At 37.4% G+C, this 24733-nt stretch overlaps 1 protein-coding gene across 2 annotated transcripts in view; it reads left to right on the forward strand.

The window, feature by feature from the left end:
- LOC5573750 overlaps positions 1 to 24733 on the forward strand; it is a 182674-nt gene that overhangs the window by 76652 nt on the left and 81289 nt on the right. The window contains exon 1 of one of the 2 annotated variants that reach the window (XM_021850411.1): positions 10043 to 10131. The exons of the other annotated variant lie outside the window; for it this stretch is intronic. The gene's annotated coding sequence lies outside the window, so the exon portion shown is untranslated. Of the gene's footprint in view, positions 1 to 10042; positions 10132 to 24733 lie in introns of those variants that run through there. 2 annotated transcript variants of the gene reach the window in all.

Below are 24733 nucleotides of genomic sequence, written 5' to 3' on the forward strand. Positions count from 1 at the left end.
ATCCATGATATAATCACGCCTAATCGGATTCGCGGTATAATTCGATAAACGCATTGTACCCCGAACAAGTGTTCATCACTCGCCCACGCAAGAGCAAGCGACTTGATCAATAGATCAAACACTACTAACGATCTCCGGCGCTTTTCCATTTCACTACTCTACAGACGCGCGACATGTTTGATCCTGGCCTCGCCACCAGCTCGCGTAGGAGCAAGCATCAAGGTCGAAAGATCAAACAGAACTCAGAAAGTGTTCGAAAAGGAATGGTGCTAAATTCTAGAATGAAAGATATTATTATTTACAGCATTTTTGTAGAACAGATCCACTTTTTGAAAAATCATTTATTGGTTCCGCAAGATGGATTTACGAAAAATGATAATTTTTGTTGAAAAATGGCAGATTTGGACGTTTTGTGCAGAGTCGTCAAAACATACTTCCAATATTTTTCTATGAGTGTTATTGGATATTCGTGCGGTATTTGGTCGGTGTTCCGACAGACCGGACTGGATGATCTTTTGACATTCTAGAGAAACGTCATTTCTGATTTTTCCGATGCTATTTAGCAACAGATGTATCTTCAAGTAGATAAGTTCCCTTATAACAACTGATTATGCAAACATTTTGACATTTCGAATGTCTGGGGTACATTTTCCTGGAACAATTAAAAAACACTCGGTCCAGTCTGTCTGAACACCGACCATTTGTTACTCGTTTTTGGTAAATATTTGACCTGAAAGATTTGTAAAATATTTAATTATTAAGAAACCCGAGGACCGAAAATTTATTCCAAAATTGATTAACCGACTGCTTGACATAATCTTACAGCAATGTTGAAAATTCAATTCTCGGGAAATATAATACATATAAGACAGTGCAAGAAAATAAACATTTGAAAAATTCGTAATGCATTGGACGGTATATTTACTTTACGTCATTCAAAACTTGATGAAACTGTTAAATGCGAGAAGATACAGAAAACATACTCTTCTTAATGATTCCCGTTCAATATTAAACAGATGGAATGGTTCATGCTAACATTTACTTTTACCCGTAAATACCTTGAATTTTTAAATGGGCACATTACGGATAATAGTAGATCAATTAATTTGAAATACATTTTGAAGTAAATGTGTTTAGTTGGTCTTACAGCCCTTGGGTGAGACATCCCCCTGACCCCTGCCCCTTTTCTAGGTAAAAGAAAAAGCGACACGAGGGGTGCAAAATTGATCTCAAATGGATATCTCAACACATAAATGAGCTAGAAGGTTGGTGTCTTCGGCAAAGCTGTTCAACAGATCAAGGGCTACCTGGCAGTGAAAAGTCTGACTGAGAACCTATCCGCTAGGTGGCGTTAGTGACAATTTTTCTTGAATTGTCTATTGTCGTTTTCGTTTTTAGGAACTGGGTCGGTGATCAACATATAAATAAACCAACACCAAGCAAATTATAGTTCGGTCGAACCTAAATCGGGTTGGGGTTGAAACTGTGATTCAGAACGGGTTACACCAGTTCCAACCTAGGTTCAAAAACGAATTCGACATATATCTGAAGATCCATATCAGCTAGAAGGTTGGTGCCTTCAGTCAAACTGTTTAGCAGATCTATCTGGCGATGAAGAGTCTGATAGGGAATTCATCCTCTAGATGGCGCTAACAATAAAAATCTTCAATTTTATCTACATCAAGATCCTTATCACCTAGAAGGTTAATGTCTTCGTTAAAGTTGTTTAGCATATCAAGGGCTATCTGGGGCCTGATTGAGGGCCCATCCGCTATGTAGCGGTAGTGACAAATTTCTATTCAAAATTCATCTAGAAGGTTGGTGTTTCGGCAAAGCTGTTGAGCTGATTGAGGGCTATCTGGCGGTGAAGAGTCTGAATGAGTATTTATCCGCTAGGTAGCGCTAATAAAAAAATCTTCAATCTAATTTTCTAGAGACTATCTCAGGATTTCCCCAGTTTTTTAGTTCAAGAGATCTTTAAAAGGTTTGTTGAGGAGTTTTGCCATGTCAACCCGCATTTTTTTTATGAATTTCGTTTTGTGAGTTTTCCAAAAAGATCTACTAGAATTCCTACGTCACTGTTTCCAGTTATCCTTCCAAGCAATCTCCTATGAATGCATACAAGAGTTCATTCACATGTACCCAGGAATTGCTCCAAAAGTCCTTCAGAGAATATTAGAGGAAATATAATGATTAGTCTTCCAGGAATTCCTCAGTAGTTTTCGACCTGGGACTACTCTTGATGTTCCTTCAGAAATGTCTTGAGCATTTGAAGTTCTTTCAACATATTTCTTGAGCAAAGTAATATTCTTATGAATTGTTCAAAAGTTGATTTTACACACTCAACTTATTTCACGGATTCCTTTGAAATCTCAACAGCTGAACAGTTCGGTAAAATAAATTAACGGAGTACCGTAAATTTTTACAGTATTCGGTACAAAATCACCGGAATTCGTTAAATTCCGACGAAGTTTTACACCTGCTAACACTACATCAACTATTTCAATAATTCCTCCTATCATTCCTATACAAATTTTGTCAGGGATTTCGTCCGATGGTTTTCAAATTTCATTTGTTGTTTTTTTTTTCAGTTATCTAGTTATTTTGTCTAGGAAATCTCACAAGATTCCCTCAAGAGTCCAGAATTTCTTTCAGCGAACCTTGTGGGAGTTAATCAAGGGTTACTTTAGAACTTAATCAAGTTTTGACACATGTTTCCAGGCATGATAATTCTCCTCAACATCATCAGAGTTCGGTGACAAACTCTAGAGCAGCGTGCTGCCTTTGCCTCTTTGCGAGGGAGCAAACAAATGCAAAGCAGAGAGGCAACGAGAATTGAGCTCTTCTTCGCTCAATTCTCGTTGCCTGCAGCACAAAACACACCAGAGTAAAATTCCATCAAAAAATATTGCCATCATAACTACCCGAGAACTGCCTTGTTCGGGCGCGACGCTCAAGAGTTCTTTTGAAGCGTGAGTAAAGATGAGCATCGCAACAAGAGAAAGAGAGAGAGAGAGTTCGAGAAAAATTTCTCGCATTTTTTTGCACTCTCACTCGAATTGCTTGAGGATCTGTGTTTAAAATTTTGAGTTCAATTTTTTCTCCAAAGGGGGGGGGGGTCCGTAGCCACATTTCCAGTCCCTTCACCAAAAACCCGTCCAGCCACTAGAAGACGCCGCACGGAGGACCGTGCTTTGGGGAGCACATCCATCCTCCGTCAGTATCAGATGGTGACTGAGACAAACTGACGCTCTTCGAAGGCAGCTAGCCTCAAACAACTCAGGAACACGGCAAAAATGAACCACCGCAAGAGCAATGGACTACACGCTAAGCCTGCTCAACGCAGTGCATGTGTTAAAACTACACAGAATGAGGCAACCAATGCAGAACTCTCTGGCTGAGTGAAAATTCTGTGTAAGTCGCACTCATGCTATGTGTAACCGATGTGTTGGCCATTGGCTGTGCGCGGATCGATGAAAATAGAACTGTCAGTCATCTCCCGCGCGGCAGCAAACAGTTGGCCGTTGGTTAGATGGGGAATTTTCAGGGATTTTTTTCCAGCGAAAAGTCGAAAATGGTCGCAAATGTGAAAATTTTTTCTCCATTTGTTTCCGCTTCGGCTATTCGAATGAAAAAATCTCTGAAAACTTGAAAATTTGAATGTTTTTTTAATGTTTTCAGAAGCTAAACAAAAATGGAAGCTAATTCAGCATTCCAAGCGTTCCTCCTCTGTACGCATTTCACTCATTCGGTTTGTTTACCACCGTTTGCTCAAAACTGTGTACAGCCCCCTTTGCACAAAATCTGTGCTGCATGAAGAGAGGCCGATTTTGTGTACTCGGCACTCATTTTTGAGCGGATGAAGTTTAGCGTGAACAGTGTTGTGAATAACTCAATTTCTCATAACTCACGCTTGAGATTTTTCATGCGTGAGTTGTCAATCACGCAACTCAGCAGTCAAAAAATCATGGATGAGTAGGCTCACCTTTTTGACTCATTGTCTCGTATTTCCACAGTTTACTCACACATGGCAATAATTTGTTAGTCTGGTAAAATTATAGTAATCCTTTCTAACGTAAACAACAACATTCGGGTTTCACGAGTTTTTGACGGATTTTGCGAATGAATCATTTTTTACGGTTTGAGTTGATTGAGTGATTTATGCATCAAAATCTCAAGCGTGAGATTTGCGAAGCAGATGTCTAATGAGTTTGCTCTCACGGGAGAGCGTATTGATTGATATTTGAGTGTGAGTCTATCAACACTGGATGTAAATATAGATTAGTTGAAAATAGATTTGTATCGATAAAGAAGATACAGATAAACTGATTCCGGCACAGTAGTGGCCACAAGCACAGAGTGCCTTTAAAATAAAACATAAGGAATAAAAAAGTTTTTTTCCTCAGAGAAACGGCAAAATCGCCTCCTCTTTGCATCGCAGATGAGTTTATATCAAGCCTGCATGTTTCTGAAATACCTCCTGGATTGAAAAAAATCAAAAAAAAATTGCTAATGAATCCTAGAGAAGCGATGGTCATTGGATAAAAGGAATTTATTGAAAAATTTCTGAGAATTTCTGAAAGAATTTTTGGAGGAGTTTCGGATGGAATTTCTCAGGTAACTTTTGTTATCCCTAGAAAAAAAATCCTGGAGGTATCTGAAACGAAACTCTTGGAGGTATTTCTTAAGAAGTCAGTAAAAATCGCTACACAAAATCTTGGAGTAATAACTAAGGGAAGCCTTGGACAAATACCTGATTCAACTCCTGGAGAAAATCATGAAAAGAAATACAAGCAGTAATACTTGTCGTAATGTCATGAAGAATTCCAAAAATACATCTTTGAAATATTCATAGAGAAATGTCTGGTCTGTCTAACTATCTGTGTAATTATTTTGTTTTTGAGTGGCGCTTCAACCAAGATAAATAAACAATGGTCCATTCTGGGTCTATTTTAGGTTCCCCTCTTGGTCTCTTTTTCACGTCTCTAAAGCTCGTATTTTCAAGACACTTAGTCGCTGCAAGCATTCCATTTATTCAAACGGCAATATGTTAGCCCCTGACAATATTTTTAAGATCGTTTCCATGAAAATGTTCGGTTTAAATCAGGCCAGCCCTAACTTTTTGGATCGCGAGCCAAATCTCAAATACAAAATCCATCCTTTTTATAAACATAGCCACTTTCAAATTTTTTGATTAAATAAAATAGAAGGGATAATATTTTTTTAAATTGAAAACAGACATAGAGAGAGACAATCTTGCCTGAAATTCTGCTCATGATAGCGGCAGACTCCAGCCCAGGTTTTTTTTTTTTTTAATTTTGCCCTGAACCCTGTGAAAATGTTGTCTAGTTTTATAAAAATCTTTGTCAGCATTCAATCTAATTTTAATTTTTTTTTTCAATCTCATCTAGTATTGTTTCCAGGTTTAAAAAAAAAGTCCCGAATTTTTCATGAATTCAGCAGTGGATTCTGTAAAAAGTGTTCTCATGATTCCGTCAGAACCCCACCCAATACTCATTTGGAAATTTCGTTTTATAATCTGAAAAAGTCGGCCCTGCTCAGATATTCCCTTAATATTTGATATAAGTTTCTATGTTCATGAGATAGCGAAAATACCTTATGAGTCAGTGCGACTGGATTCTGCCATGAATTATTTTTGACAACATTTTTATTTTTTTATATCAACCAGTTTTGTTCTTCAATAGTAAAGGAAGTTATTTGCAAGAATTTTTGTATTTACTCCTCATAAACATTCGCTATTTTTTAAATGAAGCGTTTCAATAATTTTAGAGCAAGTTTGAGATTGCAAGTAAACGTAGAAGTATAAAAACACTAATGTGAAGAATCTTCAAAATAAAACAGCCTAAAATTGAAGAATCTTAAGTTGTAACAATTACACTGCGGAACACGTTTTTGTCTCAAGCACCAAAATACCGCTATTCACTCAAATAAGAGTTGCTGAATCCATTGCCGTTTTCAAAAATATCATAGCACGTCTAGTTGTTGAGATATTGGCTGTTGGAAATGCAAAAAATGGCTATTTCAGCCAACTTGCATGCAAGTTTTCCAGCTTGCAAGGCGATTTATTTGCCTAATTTGCCACAGAATTCCAACTTTATGTGTATAACAATACTTATCGGCAAAGTTTATAATACTTTCGATGCGGAAAAATTATTTTTTGATGATTTGAAAAAGTATTGTATTTTCCCATACAAGAGAAATGAAGAATTTTGTATGAAGACAGCAAACATGTCGAAAAAACCGATTTAATCCAAATTAAATCGCGCAATTTCAACCAAATTTAATCCAAAATGAAAGGTTGAGTGCAAAATAGCATGCTTAGTGGATTAGATAACAATAAAAAGGTTGATAAATTATACTTTAAATGTTATGTAAACATCAATAAAATCAGTGTTTTATACAACTTTGGCGACCTGTAGCTAAAAATTGTGACGTGCTGGAACATTTCTGAAAATGGCATCAGATTCAGCAACCCCAAATCTACTCGAGACACATAATTTGATCCTTGAGACACGCAAAAATGTCATTTTTGTTACGCTGTGTTATTCCTGGAATGTTCTAATATCTAATTGGTAGAGCAGCAAAACCAAAAAAATCAACAGTGGACCAAATATGAGCGAGATCTTAACGCTCTTCGTAGGCCGCACAAAATGAAGCGACGGATGCGGCAGGCCTGGTTTAAATAGTGCTTTTGTACAGAAGTTTCGGGTTTTGGAATGAATAATCATACATATATTTAAGGTTGAATGTTTGCTCAAAAATGATTGATTTTCATAGATTTTGAAGCGTTTAATGAACAAGATCATTGAGTATTTTTGATAGCTAGTACTACACGAATATTTAAATATACTCATATGAAAACGAGAAAATATCCGCATAAAACGTCAAAATGTAACAATTTTTTTAGAAATGGTGAAAATGAAAATGATGATTTTTTCAGCATGAATTGTACATTTATCCAACGAGGCTTGACTTGCTAGATAAATATAACGAGAGCTGATAATATCGAATTTTGCAACAAGTTGCATACAATATTTTTTGCTATTACAAAAAAAATGTTTTACACATTTTGACAAATATCATTAAAATTTACGTCATTTTAAATGACGTAAATTCATGTTACTTTCCGAACATTGATATTTCTCTGGAGCACCCTATTAGCAATGCTCCTTCGGCAGTTAGTTCGGTTCAGTATCAAGCAATGTCGGTGCATTGCTGCGTTGCAATCTGATGTGGAAAAGCTAAAAATCGTGGAAATGCACCACCAGAACCAAAGAAATGCCATCGCGCACGTCGTCTTGGTATTATAAAATCCCCGTACCTATGTGTGTGAGAGGGAAATTGTTCAGAAACCATATGAGGGGAGTGGCATTCCTGAAGGGTTTTGCGTCACGAAGGAAGATGACGGTGGTTGAGCTGTTGCGTAAAACGAAAAAATACCGACTAACCAAGTGGGGAAGGCCAACAGCTGAGATGCTTGCATTCTGCCTTGGCAATGAATTTTAGATGGCTTATACTTTTTTATATCGCCCAAGGACGACGCTTGCCCGGTTCTGTGGATGCTGGCGGCTGATGCACAAACCGAAGATTAATAGTGACAAATTTGCGGGTAGCTGTTTAGTTGAGCTCTCGTCTCGTCTTTTGTTTTAGGTGTGTTGTTTATGACAAAAAGTTAATAGAGGAAATCGTTAGTTTATTGCTTCAATGGCAGTTAATTTCGCCATTGAGTACTTAATGGTTGCCAGCTAGCTCATATGAGAAATATTTGATCGATTAGCTAAAATTAGATTTATCATGTATATGATAATTGCTTTGTTACATAGAGAATTATAACCACAATGACTGTTGATAATAATCTTCCAAATAAACTTCCTTTTACTAGGCATTGCGTTTCAACAGGAACAGAGCCTGCTTCATAGCTTAATGTTTTATGAGCACTTCGTTGCCATTTTCGCAACCATATATTGTATGACAGGTAATATGATGATACTCTATGCTCAGGGAAGACAAGGGAACTTCCATTACGAAAAGATCATAGACCAATCGGGAACTGAACCCGGGTCTCTCCAGCATGGCTTTGTCTTGTAGCCGCGAACGTTACCACTAGGCTGCGGAAAGCTCCTTCAAATAAACATAACACACGTTAACACTAAAATAAACTGTCACAGTTTAGCATAACTTTAAATCTTGACGAATAAAAGGAACCCTTCATAGGACAGTAGTTTTTTTTTAAGACATTCAGCTACCAGCTCTGCACTCACCAATGGCCCATCCTAACGGTTACCATTGATAGAATAAGTAAATATTTTGATCAAGCACAATTTCTTTATTGGCACTGCCTTTGCAAATAACTGTTCATATATTTCGTCGGTATGATTCCGGCGGTAGTTTAATTCATTAGCACATATTTCATGGCGAGCTGCGGTTCAACGTATGACGAAATGTGTCTATGTTTCCATAAGTCTCACAGCCAGTGCAAGTTGCTTCTTTTGTCGCGATTTATTTATTTGCACGGTTCATTCTAACATTTTTGAGAGCAAAGTTGTCTCGTGTCTATGAGTGCAAAAATGGTTGCAAAGGAGTGAGTCACGTGAAAACGGTTGGTTTGCGCCAGTTGAAAATATTTTTTTCGCAATTTTTAATCCGGTCTGTAAATGATGAGCCATCGATGTTAATGGATCATTATCCCAATAATTTTGAGGGAGGCTTAGCAGGATGTTTTCAAGCTACTGAGCTCACCCAAGTAACAATGAAAGCTGAACAGCAAGAGTAATTGTTGAACATTGGCTGATTAATGGTGTACAAGGCTGAGCACCGTGACAGCTGAACAATTATTTGAAGAAAAGCTTATTAAACACTCTTATTTAGCAGTATACTCAAAGCTGAATATAAAGTTCAACAAACTATTTTCCATCTACAGTTTTAACCCTTGTTCAGCCAACCTGAATGATATTGATCAAAGGTTATTTAAAGCTTTAATCAAATCAACAGCCATAGTCGAACAATTTTCCAACTTTTGGTTGACAAAAATATACACACCAACGTTTGGGTCAAACACTAAATTAATTCTTCACAGTTTCATCGAACAACAAATTTTCACAACCAAAAGCAAACATGCTTTAAACGCACACGGGCCTATAATTTGTTGAAAAAAAAACTCCTGAATTCGGCATCGATGACCTTGGGTAACAACAAGACACTACAATACACTCGATCACGCAAATTTGGTTCGTCACATTTTTACTTACATGTACGAAACCGTAATTATTACCAACTTGCGTATGACGACAATTTAAAAGCAGTAATTAAAGATCATCGAGGATTCTATTTTTAAACAAAAATTACAACACACTGTGACAGCTAACTTAAGTGTTTTTGCATAGCACTGTTATCACTTCTCCAGCCTCAATGCAACCTTCAATATAGCTGTGGAGCAGATGTCAAGGTAAGTGGTTATAAATCAGTGAATCCCAGTTCAATTCCCAATTGTTCATATTAACTAATCTTCATCTTTAAATTCCAGCACATATCTAACATTTGAAATTGTTAGTTGCGTTGATAAAACCCAAAACTATAACCTGTAAAAATTTTAACATTTTTGGTTTATTGTTGAATAATAGATGAATAAGCGATTATTAAGCTTTCGAAGGTTGTCATCTGTTCTAAAAATAGAATTATCATTATTGAAAGGGGCTTGAATAAGCACATGTTAGACCTTTATTCAGCCTTCCATATAGCTTCAATTAAGCTTAAGGCTGAATAAAATCGCCAGAATTAGATGTTTAATAGCTGAACAACAGTGTATGGAAGCTATGAACAGCATTTGTTCAAACAAAGGCTGAATTGAATTAGTTATAAAAGCGTTTGAGTAGCTTCAAATTGTTACCTGGGCATAAGGCCGAGAAAACCCCACATGTTGAAGTGAATCATAAAACTGCCTTAGTAGTTCTTTTCTTCACAACATGCTTATATCATAGATACTAACGATTCCTAATTCTGTTTCTTTTCAGGTAAACCACGTCATCTAATTCCGATCAATTGTAAATTTAGCGATTCGGTTCTACGAAGTCACCATCCACCTCAAACCAGTTCTTCCTAAATCGTTGCTAGGTACGTTAAAAAAGCGATTGATTTCCTGTACGGATTTTCCCCATGCAGCAACTCGTAAAATTCTGCCATCACACAGTGTGGTAGTGGAAGCGAAATTAGCGATTCCCAATCCACTCCTTCGCCATCAACAGCACAACTCGAATGCAAATTGTCCTGAAAACTGATGACTTGGGACAATCCTCTCAAACGTCGCATTTTGGTTGGCCTTTCACAACCATCAAAGATCGTCGTATTGGCCACCATATCCCAAGTAGTGGAGAATTGCAAATTAATATCCAATAACACCATTCAAATATCCTACGACACGAATGCACTTCGGTGTAAAGTGTCTCTAATAAATAATAATAATAATAATAACCATTCAAATATAATGTTTGAGTGTTATTCTTCTTCTCCCTGACATAACGTCCTCACTGGGACAAAGCCTGTTTCTCAGCTTCTTAGCAGTTCAATGAGCACTTCCACAGTTATTAACTGAGAGCCCTCATTGCCAAAGTTGCCATTTTCGCATTCGTATATCGTGTGGCAGGTACGATGATACTCTATGTCCAGGGAAGTCAAGGAAATTTCCATTACGAAAAGATCCTGGACCGACCGGGAATCGAACCCAGACACCTTAAGCATGGCTTTGCTTTGTAGAAGCGGACTCTAACCACTCGGCTATGGAAGGCCGAGGAAGTTTGAGTATTAAAATTTGTTATTTATTTGTTTGAGAAAAACCAATTAAAATTAAAAAAAAGTTAACTCAGTTTGTATGATACAAAAATTTAAAAAATATCTTATATTGCCATTGTTATAACAAACCAATAACAACAAAGGAATTGACAATAACTTATTATTATTGTGATGTTTATTATACAATACTATCAAGTGTGATGTTTATTATACAATATTACACAATAGGATCAAGATAAAGTTGTCGTAGTTTAATGAAGACAATTAATAATAAATAATAGCTCATATAGGAGAAAAGTATCAATTTTCGACTAGACTAGACATGATTGCAAAATTTATTCTTATTCTATCAATATTTTGTTATTCACCTCTAACCGGGATGCGCGACCAAGCATCAATCTTTTCGCGGGTTTGTGGTTGACCACAGTGAATTTCGAAACCAAGAGCAGAGGGACAACAGCGAATGGCGGGAGCGCAATTTGAATAATTGAAGCAATTAGCAGCGACTTAAGATGCTAACCGCTCATCAGAGGCTGCTGCTAGTCGTCGATTGTGCCGCCGCCATGTCCCGTACGAGTGTAAATCACGTTTTCGACACTTTGGGCTCGGACGGAGTATACTACACTTTGCCATTCCTGTTCTGACCCGTCCGTGCAACGTTAGTGAAATCTGTGATTATATTGACACCGACGTTGCACAGTGGAACATTAGAAGAATTAAAAGTACAGTAGTAAAAAAGATTTTTTTATTAAAAACTACAACATGTATCTCGAGTAGAAACATATGTCTTTGGGAAAAAAAACTAAATGGGTGATATGAATAAAAAACGTTGAACTTTACTACATGTAGCATCTACTCAAAAACAAAATCCACAATTACTACACTTTTGGTATGAATAAAAAACTTTTCGAACATGTAGTACTTACTACTTTCGAACATGAGCAGCAGTGACTGAAGCTGCACGTTAAGAAATTTCCATTCAGAGTGCAGAGTGATTCTGCACGTAAGGAACAATCTATTCAGAGTAACGCTTAAAACTAATACAATCATGCATATGAAGGAAATGCATGGAATCAAATCGATTACGCGACAATTTGCACAAAATCATGAAGGTGCTGTAATTTGACAAGATTTGTAGTGTAATTTTGCAATTAGTCTGGCATTTTCTCTATGTCTTTGATTTTATAATGATGGTACATCAAAGAATTTTCTGGGTGGTTTTCGGTCTTCGCCAACGCCAGTGATTGATGATTTTTTTTTAATATTAGCTTTACATCTATGAAGAGATCTTGAGATTACAGCTATCAAATTAGCAATCACATATTTTCTAGCACCAGTACTGAGATTCTGGTGAAATTGCGGTAGAGTTTTGATGCTCCCCGTGTGTTTTCTTAACAGCATGTTGAATTCTGGAAGTTCTAAGTGTTTCTGTGATATTCTCGTTATTTCAGTGGGGTTTCTGATAGTATCCTTGGAATTTTGTACAACTTAGAATGTAGAGATTTTTATGGGAATTGTAATGATTCCATTGGTACTCATGAGAATTCAATGGGGATCTCCCCTAAAATACCAGGGTTCCCTTTGAAATTATTAAAATTCTTATCGATTTCACAAAATATTCCATTGAAATCTACAAAATATTTACCGACATTCAAAAGGTTCACATTAAAGCTTTGCTTTGAAATTCCAGCGGAACTGGAGATCAACGCAATATTAAAGGTTTTTACAATAATTATAAAGATTGATTTTCAGAATTACAAATATTCACACAATAATTCGCAGGAATCCCACCGCAATCTCAGAGATTCTCACAGAAATGCCGTCTCAAAGATACCTACATAATTCCAATAGATTAATATCCGGAATCCCATTCCCACCCCAATTCTAGAGTTTTTACCAGATTTCTAATATTTCCGCAATATTCCTAGAATGGCATTGAAACTTCCAGAATTATCTGAAAAAATCCGACATCCCTATCGGAATCCCAAAGTTCCTACAGGAATTCCGGAATTCCAAAGGAAATCTGAGAATCTGAGATGTCAGAATTTACACGTAAAATTCAAAATTACATTATAAATATCTGAATTCTACCGACATCCTAAAATTCCTAGAAAATAACATAATTATCGTAGTGCCAGAATTCACACGGATATTACAAATTGCTACTGCCTGTATTCTTACCAGAATCTCAGAATTGGCGGGGTGAATGTTTTCGTAACCTCAGAATTCCTGAGAAAAACTCAAAATACCTTCCGAAATATCAAAACTCATTTCGTTTTCCCATGATTTTTACTCAAAAGTAAATTATTCCAGTCAATTCCGCAATCTCAAAGCATGTGTAGCAACCTCTGAAGCTAACTACCAGTAGCTTTGTAGTAAATGCTACCTTTATTCATAGCAATGCATTGTTTGTAGGATGTTCGAAAGGTGTAGAAAGAAAAATGACACAAACATGTTCCACTCGTGTTCCACATATAGCGTTTACTACCGAGAATGTAGTAAACTCAACTTTACTACATTTTATTCATACGGCCCAATATATTCAAAAGATGAAACTTCTAATTGATATTTAAAAACACAGTTTTATAATCAATCAAGAAATTGCAGCATGTGGGCCACATCACATTACGATTCAAAATTTATTCACGGACCGCAATTTGGTGATCACTGCTCTAGAAAATCTTCCAAAGTTGCTTACACGAGTGCTTCCAAAGGAATCCTCAAAGGTGTATGCCAGAGATTTTGAAGAAATTCGTTAGGAGATTTTTCCTGGAAACCCTACGATAATTCCTCAAGGAGGCCCTTGGCTGATTTTTTCAGTTATTCTACTAGACATTATCATATGGACTCCTTCATGAACGTCTTGTTTTTGGAATTGCTCAGTAATTCCTCCAAGGGTTGTTTAAAAATTTCTATTATGAGTTCTTCCAGGAATATCGCAATAAATTCGACCAGAGGTTTCTAGTGAGGTTCGTCCGGATGTTTTTCTCCACTATTTCATCCACAAGTTACTGCTGCAATTCTTTCAAACAATTCTAAAGTAAAATCTTCGTGGTTTCTTCAAAATTTCATTTGATGTTTCACACTACCAAACAAAATTGGACCAATTAATTACCACAACACACATTTCCTCAGAAATTTCGTACAATGTTTTTCAAGGAGTTCAGGAGTACAGGACACAACCAAGGAATTTGAATAATTATTAACTATTTTAGCAATTTATTAAGAAATTACATCAAAATTTCCTTAGAAATAAGGGAGTTTTTTTTAAGAGATTGCACTAGTTCATCTGGAATTCCTACAGAAATTTCATCAGAGACTGAAAGGAAATAAATTCTGGATTTTTTTTTTTGGATATTGTTTAAAGCATTTCTGCAGGATTTCCCAAATGGAAACTCTGAAGTGATTTCTGGAAGTATTTGTAGAGAAATTCACGATTGAAATTACAAAGAATTGTCAAACGATAATTTTGAAGGAAAAACTAAGGAATCAGCGGAGATATATATGGGGAAATTACTACTTGAATTCTCGAAGATGTCCTAAATAGGAAACTTGGACCAAATCCTAGCTAAACCTATAAGAGAATCACTTGGTTGGCTTTTGGAGGATTTGAGTATTTTGACAAATTCATGAAAATACCTGGTGAATTCTCTGGAGTAATTTCTGGGATTATCCTTGAAAACTACCCGGTTGAAATCTTGAAAAACTTGAAAAACTTCCCGGTTGAAATCTGGTCTCTGTTTGATTTCTGTTCTTTCATTTATTGGTCTTTTTAAGTAGGAGATATTTAAATTTCCTCAGTCAAGACACTAATCCCTACCATACCATGATTATATATCGATTTCAGTCAACTTGCAGGCAAGTTTAGCAGCTTATATGTTAGGGAATTTGAATAATTATTACCTGTTTTAGCAATTTATCAAGAAATCCCACAAAAATGTTCTTAGGAGTTGGGGTTGGGGTTTTTAAGAGATTCTTAGTTCGTCAGGAATTTGTACAAAAATTTCATCAGAGACTACTATGGAAAAAGCTTCTGGATAAATTCTTTGAAAATTTCATTGGGATATTTTCAAAGCATTTCTAGAGGACTTACAAAATGCATACTCTCAAGGTATTCGTAGAGAAACTCATGGTTGAAACCTTAGAGAAATCACAAACGACAGTTTTGGAGGAACTACTAAGGAATCACTACTTCTAATTCTTGAATATGTCCTAAACGGAAATCTTGGGCCAAATCCTAGCTAAATATATGGGGAAATCACTTGGTACTCTTATGGAGGGTTGAAATTCCTGAAGAAATTCATGGTGAAATCTCTTAAGATTATCCTTGAAAAAAATCTGGTTGAAACCTTGGAAGTCCCATTTAGGTTCCTGTTTGGTCTCTTTTTGATTCTTGTTCTGTCATTTATTGGTCTTTTCAAGTAGTATTTTTGAGACACCCGTTCCCTACCATGATCATATATCGATTTCAGTCAACTTGCATGCAAGTTATGTGTTAAATTTACTACAGAAATTAATTTTTATGCGCAGCAGCAAAGTTTGTAAGACTTTTGGTATTGAAAGGGTCTTTTTTGATGTTTTCGAAAAGTATTGTAGGCCCGAGATGAGCCAGCCTCGGGCTGCAAATCTCGTTAATAAAGATAATAATAATAATAAGTATTGTAGGGTGCCGGTACCAATGGTTGTAATGTATCAGTAGATTGGACTATGGAATAAAACGTACAGTTTTCGATAAAAACGACGTGTGTTATTTTTGGTGGATAGATCGCCTCTAGTTTAGTCGATTTGCCAAATTTCAGCATTTTATTTTATCAAAAACTCATATAAATAATTAAGTTTACGCAAAAAATTTGCTCCCTTGCACCAATAGTTGCCGTCGTGTTCCAGTAACGGATGGAAGCAGTTTTCAAAATGGATGTATAAAAATGAAGAAAAGTCCCAAGGATGATCTTTATGCTTCATTAGAAAGATATTAGTTGCTGTTCCGAAAGAAAAATGTTAAACCTATGTAAAAATTTACCATTTTGTTCAAAATTTCTTGTATAATTCCCGAACGTCTACTACTGGAGCACTAGTGCAACTACTGGAACACGTGTACCAATAGTGGCTCAAGCGATTTTATGTTAATAATAGTTTTATCACTCTTTTTATATTTTTCCCATATAGTAGAGGTTGAAATCTCTCTGTTGACACCAAAAGATCACTGTTTAGGTTTTTCGTTATTTTGTTATGATTTTTTTTAGCTTAGGTAGTCCACTAATGGCACTGGCACCCTATACAACCATATAAAACAATCGACGAAATTTGTATGAAGACAACAATTATGTTATTAAAACTTGATAAGAACAATATTAAATCGTGAAACTCTAACCAATGGAAGTTTGAGTCCTGTTTTGTATGCTTGGTAGATAAATTTAATTAAAAAAAAAACTTGTAGTTTAAATTTGATACAACATGAATAACATCAAAGTTTCATGCAAAATTGGCCCCATCCCATTACCCCGATTAGTATGAGGTACAGTGCAGTATCTTGCTTTTCGGGCAAAAATGCGTCTCTAATAAAAACTGGTAATTAATGGCGCATAAAATTTGTCGGTAAAAAGTTCATCATATATTTGCCCTTCTTTTATATGTCAGCTATTCTTTCGAAATATCTTGTTGGCAACTATCTTCTTCTCATTCTTTCTGAGACAGTGCCTGTTTATCAGCTCAGTGGGCACTTTGCCAGTTCAGGGGTTCATTTACAAATTTCATAACGCCAAAAATTGCCATTTTTGACGCCTACCCACCCCATCGTACCATTTTTTTGTATGGAAATTCTACATATTGTGTATGGGCTGTAACATTTTGAGGACAACCACACACAACATTTTTTTCCCCCTTCAGAGTTACGAAATTTGAGAATGGGCATATGAAATGTTCAATTCATAAGATCCGCCACTGAAGGAATTCGAAGCCATAACCCTCAATATGGTCTTGCTGAACAGCTACGTAATCACCGGTATTTAGATTTATCGGTGGTGTTGTGCCATATCGTTGATGTGGACCATCATTCTGTTCAAAATGACCTTTTCAAAAAGTGTATGATGATGGAAAACAAGCTGATTGGGCGATAGCTAGAAGCTTCTGCAGGATTTTTATCCGGTTTGAAAATGAGTACAACCTTGGCATATTTGCATTTGTCCGTAAAATATGCCAACTGAAAACATTTGTTAAATAGATCAAATAAGAATGGCAAGCTACTCTCTGAAAGTTTCTTGACGAGGATGTAAGAAATCCCATAATCACCAGGGGTTTTCATTTTTTTTTTTATTTTTTTTTTTAATAATTGTTCTCACTTCTTCCAAATTAGTCTCCCAGTAGTTTTTGAAAAATCGGCATGAGCAACCAGTTGGCTACAAAGATGACTAGAGTCAGTTAAGATTAAATCAATCGTAAAAGGGTTTTCTAGAAGAGGAAAACATGTTGGGCTATCATTGAATTGAATTGAGAAATATCCTGAAGATCACTCCTGCAATAAAATTCTGCCGATGGAATTACTTTGCGATTTTTTCCACGAGCGTCATCAAAGTCACCAATGACAGAAAAAAAAATGACTTATCGCGAGTCAATTTCCGCAAGTCAGTTTGAAGCAAATTAACTTGCTGCTCAGTGCATTTAAAAAGCAAATAAGCAGCTATGAGAGTATATTTACCAAGCTGTGTTTCAACAGAAACACCTAGAGTTTCAAGAACTTTGGTTTCAAATGACGAAAAAGCTGATGTTTTATACGCCTATGAATGATGATAGCAACTCCACCACATGCTCCATCCAGTTGAATATTACTATACACATAATCCAACAACAATTTTATTAGTAAATTTTACACCAACTTGGTCTGCTTCAGCCATGTGTTTTTGAACATTGCATCAATCACTCGATTCAATTGTTCAGTTAGAAATATTAGAATCAGATCACAAAAAATAGTTGATGCGTCCCACTGTGCAACGACAAATTTTATGGATGTTTGTTTTTATTCGCGTCCCCGTTTCTCCGACCAGCGAACGTCTCAACGACTTTCCAAGTAGCGTAGCATTTCGCTTGAGTTTATTCTCGGATTCGATCGCCGCACTCCGTCAGCAGTAATTTGCCACTATACTCAGTAGATATCCCGATCCCACTTTGCTCAACATTCAATCAATGGCTACGCGATGGCGCGCGATTCGTGAAATAACTTCCGCGAGGAAGCATACGGCACTACTCCCATTATGTGCCTATCTTGCAACTTAACACGAGCCCCATTAGGTAGGGGTGCGATCTTTGTTCGATCGAAAAGTTTTGCTTACGACTTGAAATTTGAAGCGGGCGGTCTTTGTTCAGGACAACGAGGACTGTTGGCTGTTGCCAGTGGAACCTGATACGAATGGCGGGCGGGTATGATTAATAAACAGCTGTATGTGAACCGTTGTTGTCACGCAGGTCATGCTGGTGTGAGATCTGACAACTGTAGTGTAATTTGTTCTACGGAAGGAAATCACTCTTAATCACCAATGACCGTTTTCACCGCGAGCACTAAGTACCTTATTTAAACATGATACATACAGTATCGGACATATAAAATGCATCAAAACCGGTTTTCCATTCAAAGTTATCAACATTTGATCTCCGTCGTTTCTCAAGCAATTCTTTTCATTTTTCTTGGGTCGAACTTTAACTTTTTTTTTTCAGATTGATTCCCATTTTGTATGGGAAAACGGCTTTGGTGCATTTTATATGTCAAATGCTGTGAGTATACTTTGCGAATGATCTGATGAACAGTATAAGCCTTGCTTTGAGATGGTTTATTTCTACAAAAATATTGACAATGCCGAAATGGGTTACTGATTCTAGTCATCATTACATCGATTATCGATTTAACCCTGATCCATGTTTATAAACAGCAATTATCATCATCAAAGCAACGGTGTTTATCGCTTCAATCTCTGTATCAAGCCTATATATTTGTTGCTATGAATTTCAGTATCAAAACAAATTGAATGTTTTTGATCAAATTCAATTGCTTCGAGCTAAATCGCAATTAGTAATCTAAAAAAATCTTCCACCACGCTTTTGTAATATGCACTTCTAGCACCCAGGCTAACGGTAACACGTGTTCTATTTATTCCATATGGAGGTGTCGCGCGTACCACTGAAGCTCCAGCGTTACGTCTCAATTCGAACACCCTACTACGCCTTGCACTGACTGAGAGAGTAACAAACAATATTCCTCCACTACAGTATTTTTGATCGCATTTACATTTTCGTAAGGCGCTAGTAGTCATTTCAGACAGTCGATCTAGGTAGGATTGCAGTTCAGTACAATCATATTAAGGTTCAGATTTACTGAAAAGCGTTGATCAGTTGTTCAAACTTTGATTTCTTTTCCTACCATTGATTTTGAAATTTATGCAGAATGAGCTACCCTCAGTGTATAGGTGCTCAAGATCTCCTATTAATTAAAAAAAATATTCGCATTTTAAACTGGCCCACAGTAGACCGTATATGCCCCTGCATCTACGCCAATTTAAGCGGGAAGGTTTACGGGTGGTAATTTTATGGCAGAGAGGCTTGCTGTATCCCGTGCGTTAACAGGTAAGATCTACCGGGGCAGCAGGGACGAAAGTCCAGGGGCTTAACGAACCCCCCAGGACCTCTGCGAGTTGAGGTGTTGCCCAGAATGTGGTGGAGTTCACAGTGGGCTCTGATGAACCTCCATAAAAATCACAAATATCCGAATGCAACTCTGTCAAAGCTTCCGGTGCCGCTTCAAGTACCAAAGCACCCTAGCCCAAACTAACAGGAGTGCCAACCGGCACATCATGATTGATGCCAGTAAGATCCTGATTATGGCATACTGGTCGCGACAGAAACGGATAAAGAATGGAACTACGAGAAGTAAGATTCTACCCCATTAACCCGAATGCCATTTTCCCGAATGCCATCTCTCCCAATTCCATTACCCCGAATTCCATCACCCCGAATGCGATTTTCCCGAATTTAATATCATCTTGACATGATGATATTCATGACATTTCCCAATTATATTGGAATTCGGGGATTTGAAATTCGGTGTAATGGCCCGAACGCATTCGGGGTAATGGGGTAGAATCGAAGCAACGATATATGTACTGGATGACATGTGTTGAGGCTGACAGCGGCGACATTCTACTCCCTTAGTAGGGTCGGGTGACGGCGAGTGGGCTAATGACACAGGCTGTCTCCGTCCCGTAAAACCGTGGCAGGCCTTAGAGTACGTTGCAAATCCGTGGCCTGGTTGTTCCAACTGGGTGGGAGTAGGCTCAGATGCCATCACCTGACCTACGCCGATCCGGCTTTGAACATAGTACCCCTCAAAGGACTATGTCAACACTTGCATGGCCTCCCTGCTTACATAGATAACCATGGAATCATAAAGGCGACTATTCCAGCGGATATGAATAGCGGTTCTTAGGGGGACCCATAAACAGGCATTGTATTTCATCCCATCTTTCGATCATTTGAGCATGATATGGATCGAATTGTGAGATATCATCATAGAGCTCTGTGATCGACTTTCTTTAAGTATCTTATGCTCAGATGATCATCTTGAACTCAGCAATCCACGCATTTGATTTACTTGGCGAAAACGCACACACTTTGTATGAATACACACGTTTGACAAGGGATTGATAGTGAAATGGCTAACCGGGCAAATGCTTAGCTATAGCGGAACCCTTCAATCACAACTAAGGTTAGTGAGGAATACTTATTAAAATGAGATCTCGTTTTCATCTTCATTAACTTTTTAGGGTTTGCTACATTTTTCTTTCACCTCTGCAGAAAAGACGGAAGTAAAAATAAAATTGTGATGACATGAAGTAATACAGTTGTTGGAATCAAAAAAAATATCTTTAGTTGATAACATGCAGAAATGCATGTTTTTTTATTTCAATTCATCTTCATAATTGCACTTTGATATTTGTGATTCATTCAAAAAGCATGTACCTTCAGCTTTCCCCATGTACGACTCGCATTAGCTCACGTACCCTGAACAACCGTGGCATTTAGGAATCTGGTCAGTTATTTCAAACATGGTTCTTACCGATAACAATTACAATGCGTTTACTCCAATATCCACTGAAACGAAAATTATGTTAGATAGCTGTTTAACTAAATTGACGTAAGCCACGAATTTTCATTAACGCGGTTTACCGCCTAACATGGAATGTTTCGAAACCATCCCACAAGGACACCACGTAGGTGAAGTGCGCTATATATGGCAAGATAAGTAAACAAACTGTTCGTGAAACAAATGTCATACAGTCTGGATTTCCCTGATTATTAAGCAACTCAAAACTCAACCAATCACTAAGGGCCGATTTCTTTACCTCAGCTTACGCCATAAAACACCTTTTCCCATATGGTCAAACTAGGTTTAAGGCTTAAGCGGTGGTGAAGAAACCGCTTATAAGTGGGCATTCGTTAATCCAATTAAATAGGAGGTATTCAGAAAAATAAATTCAAGAGAACTTACATAGTAACTCTATGCCAAAACATTATGCCTTTTATTCTCTGAAATACTATTATTTTACAAGAACAATAATGCAAGCCCGACATTGTTGTTCAAACTATAAATTCCAGAAATTTCAGTTTTCGCTGCTTGAAATGTCAAAGGCTGACCACAATTGTTCATTATTCTAAGACTATTTTTTGCCACTCTTGATTTCCGAACACGACGATATTTTCCAAAACTGCTCTCCAGTCATACGTTGTTAATAGACCATTTCCGTGAAAAAATTTTAATGGCTTATATGCTTTCTGTCAATTTACTGAACAAACTTTCCTAAGGAACCGATATGTTTTGGAGCCTTTAACTGTTAGAAAACAATGAAAAACTTGCGGCACGTTAGTTCACCCCTCGGTCCCCTACAATTTGTTTCACCTCGAAAAAAAGCAGACCCCTTTTTCCCCTATGGTTTTGCCACCACGTTGTGGTGAATTTACGATCAGCTGGCATGACCAGATGATTTTTGTTTATGTTTTCATTCATCATAATGGGCTCCGTTGCAGTTTCGCTCCCTCCTTCCTTCACGGCTCCTGAAGTCTCCGTAATCACCGCGCCGGCCGGTTATGACCGCACCCGGCGAACACTACACGGTTCTGTAACGCAAGGTTTGTAGTCGACAGATGCCTGAACTCTCTGCTTTGTGCCGACGAGGATTGAAGGGATTGAATATGCCGGAAGATTCCCGCCTAGAGGCAGCAACAGCCGCTCAAAATTTCCTTGCGCGGCTGTTGCTGCCTCAAGGCGGAAATCTTCCGGATCAACAGCCAACAGATAGATTAAGGCATAGTTTCCCAAACTGTGGGTCGCGACCCCCAGGGGGGTCGTGAGCTGCACTCTGGTGGGTCGCGAAAAAAAACTCAATTTGTATTAATTGCCTTAGATTTTTTTTCTACATTTTCAAATGTCTCCCCGAATTGAAGTAAAAATGGTTAGGTACCTACTGATGATCACAGCTTGACATGGCATTTCAAATTTTCTTGGAACAATATTAAAAAATTGAAGCTGTCAAATATTTTGTTCAAAACAAACTTAATTTTTCATATAATAAAAGTTTTGCGTAAATATGGTGAACTATTTTACATCAACGCTAATGTGCAAGGAGTTTGGTTAAATGCATAGATTTACATACTATATTTCTGTGTCAAAATTCTGAAACATAAATTCATGAAACATGAAATTTAGCCAAAAATGAAATTTTACAATATTTGTTCAGCAAATTTTATCACAAATACTGGGAGTCAGTGATTTTTAATAATAAACTGCACTCTTACTGCTAAAATTTCTAGTCGAGCAAAAATTAACCATCGAAAATATCACAAAATTGATAACTTTAGTTTAGAAAAACTTTTTTTTCTTGATTCCTGAAATTCTATGTAAAGTTTATATTTCCATAAAAAATGTATTAAGGTTGAATATAATATTTTGATGTGAACAATATTATTTGAACCAGAATTAGTGACATTGAAATGTTGGCAACATCGAAAACTCTGTAATTTAAACGTTCTAGGTACATATCGTTTCCAATAAAGTAACGATAGACTTCGAAAGTTTAGGTGGAAAACTAATGTATCAACATTTTTCACCTGGTGGGTCGCGAAGAACACGCCAGAGGGCTAGGTGGGTCGTGCACTCGAAAAGTTTGGGAACCTATGGATTAAGGCATTTGTCGGCATGAATAGTAAAAAATAGCCTCTAATAGAACTAGAGGTACCGTAACTGCTGGTTGGGTGAGAGATTTGTTGTTAGGGGGTGGTTTTGAATTTTGAATCTGTGGAGGAAAATATATTTTCCTAAAGGAAGACTTGAATCGGGTTGGAGTTGGAACTGTGATTCAGAGCGGGTTGCGCCAGTTTCAACCTGGTTTAAAAACGTTTGTTTGAGTAGTTTCGGTGGCGCTCCTGTTTGGGGCGCCCTGACCGGAATCACGATCAGTTTGAGCGCGCACCTGATTTGACGTTTGCAAATGTAAACAAGCATCCCAATGCAGGGGTGGAATCGAAAAACTGTTGCAAAATCACCACGCTGATACCCATAGGGTTGAACAAACTGTGCCGCATCTCGAATTATTTTTCAAAATGTGGTGAGTATCCATGTTTTCAAAAATTTGCAAGAAAATCAGGAGTGCATATAAACAAAATCTGAGAGCGTTAATATTCATTAAAAATGATTGTCTTTCGAAGAAAAATACAAAAACTGGGGGTTAGATCTGATGGAAATGGTCTATTCTGTAAAGGAAATGAACAGTTAGTTAGGAAGGTAATTTGGGCCAAACCACCAAGCAGCTGTCAAGATCTGAGAGAGACTCGCGAAGAGGAAAAATATCAACGTCATATGCAGCCCAGATTCCCCTCTCACGAAACGTCAAATGCAGCCCACCGTTTTTATGGCTGAAAAAGTAAAAAGTATTGTGTTCAAAGTAAATTGTTATTAAAAACCTCAGTTAGCGGACCAGTTTTTACCAAAGTTGCTGATACATCTAAGCAGAAGATTAATTATTTCTAATGTCTGCTACGTTTGCTGGCATGAAATTTCACTCAAACGGCTATTTATGATTCGATGTGATGCAAACTCAATCATTTTTTGCTGAGAGGTTCATGTGAGGGATGGAACGGCTTGCGCATAATTGGTATAAACACAAAGGGGAATCAGAAAAAAAATTCAGCAATCACAGAAAAAGAAGATCGTCTTCGCGAGTCTCGTCTCAGGTCAAGATTATCTTTTAATGCTCAGGATTGAAAGATGATATCATTCCAGAGCGCTCTTGGATTAAAGATAATATCTTTCCATTATCCGAAGATGATCTTATTCATCAGATGAGATTGCAATGCCTGCCCATAAAAGAAGATCCATCAAAACAAACAACTAGCGGAATGTGAAGGAGAGGCTTCTGGACCCATCAGTTATCGGCTAACGTTCCCGCCAAGAAAGGAGGGGACCAACATCTTAAGTGACTTAAGTGAGAACAGTGTGGGCAAAAGCCTAGACACTGTGACGACGGCAGGCACTGGTCGCAACAGGTGAGATGATCGAAGGCCCGGGACTAATCGAGGCCATGGATCGTAATAGGGAATACCTCCCGAAAATGCAGGTGGCTGCTGAGCAACTCGATATCATCATCGAGATTGTTAAGAGCAAAAGCAATATTAGTAAGGACTTGAAAATAAGTGTGCTGAATTTGCGACAATCAATCCTAGCTGCATAGCAGGACTACGAAAAAGCCAAGGCACAACTTGGTAAGGTAGAAGGCGAAAGAGACAGTAAGTCGTGTCAGACTGAAGTGTTTTCCTTCATAGACAACGTGAATATATCAGATGCTATTATTCGATACACGATGCGAAAAAGGGGAACGTTCGGAGGATGAAT

This window comes from Aedes aegypti, chromosome 3 (genome assembly GCF_002204515.2).
Source record: "Aedes aegypti strain LVP_AGWG chromosome 3, AaegL5.0 Primary Assembly, whole genome shotgun sequence".
NCBI lineage: Eukaryota > Metazoa > Arthropoda > Insecta > Diptera > Culicidae > Aedes > Aedes aegypti.